Source organism: Triturus cristatus, chromosome 6, assembly GCF_964204655.1.
Source record: "Triturus cristatus chromosome 6, aTriCri1.1, whole genome shotgun sequence".
NCBI classification, from domain to species: Eukaryota; Metazoa; Chordata; class Amphibia; order Caudata; family Salamandridae; genus Triturus; species Triturus cristatus.
This window is the reverse complement of record NC_140589.1, coordinates 13233760-13235193: the sequence shown is the minus strand read 5'-3', so window position 1 is coordinate 13235193 and position 1434 is coordinate 13233760.

The window sequence follows — 1434 nt, the reverse complement described above, 5'->3', positions numbered from 1 at the left end:
AAAGTCCATACCCTGTAGGGAGATGGACCACCTCAACAGCTTCGGGTTTTCACCCCTCATTTGCATCAACCATCTGAGGGGCCTGTGGTCCGTCTGAACCCGGAAGTGAGACCCAAACAAGTAGGGTCTTAGCTTCTTCAGTGCCCAGACCACAGCAAATGCTTCTCGCTCAATTGCACTCCACCTACTTTCCCGTGGAAGTAACCTCCTACTGATGAAGGCTACGGGTTGGTCCCAGCCCTCCTCAGTCATCTGTGAAAGAACAGCCCCTACACCATGCTCTGAAGCGTCTGTCTGTACTAGGAATTCCTTGGAGAAGTCAGGGGCCAAGAGCACGGGCGCCGTGCACATGGCAGTCTTCAGGGTGTCGAAAGCTTTCTGACAGGTGTCAGTCCAAATCACGTTCCTGGGCTGCTTCTTGGAAGTCAGCTCTGTCAAGGGGGCAACGATCGTTCCATAGCCCTTGACAAACCTCCTGTAGTACCCAGTGAGCCCCAGGAAGGCCCTCACTGCGGTCTGCGTCTTGGGGGGTTCCCAAGCCAGGATGGTCTCGATTTTGGGTTGCAAGGGTGCCACCTTGCCACTCCCCACTTGGTGTCCCAAGTACACCACGGAACCCTGCCCGATCTGGCACTTGCTTGCCTTGATCGTGAGGCCTGCTCGGCGCAGCGCCATCAACACTTCCCAGAGGTGGCGCAGGTGTTCAGGCCAGGTGGCACTGAACACTGCGATGTCATCCAGGTAGGCGGCACTGAACGCATCCAGCCCAACCAGTACCTGGTTGACCAACCTCTGAAAGGTGGCAGGGGCATTCTTCATCCCAAATGGCATGACTCGGAACTGGAAGTGCCCATCTGGTGTAGAGAATGCGGACCTCTCTTTGGCCCCATCGGTCAAGGCGATCTGCCAGTACCCAGACGTTAAATCAAACGTACTGAGGAACCGGGCAGCCCCCAGCCGATCAATGAGCTCATCAGCTCTGGGGATGGGGTGCGCGTCAGTCTTCGTGACTGAATTGAGTCCTCTGTAGTCCACACAGAACCGGAGTTCAGGTGTGGCTCCCGGCGCAGCAGCCTTTGGGACCAAGACCACGGGGCTGGACCAAGGACTGCTGGAGGACTCAACCACCCCTAGCGCAAGCATTTTGGAGACCTCCTCCTTAATGCAAGCTCTGACCCTGTCAGTTACCCGGTAAGCCTTGTGCTTTACAGGTAAGCTGTCTCCTGTGTCCACATCATGGACGCACCAATCTGTGACACCAGGAACCAGGGAGAATCGGTCGGAAAATTGTCCCAGCAAGTGGCGGCAATCTTCCTGTTGTTCGGGCGTCAGGGTGGGTGAGAGGTTAACTCCATCCACTGACCCATCTTTCTCAGAGGCCACTAAGAGGTCAGGAAGAGGCTCGGTCTCCTCTTCCATTCCATCATCAGTGGC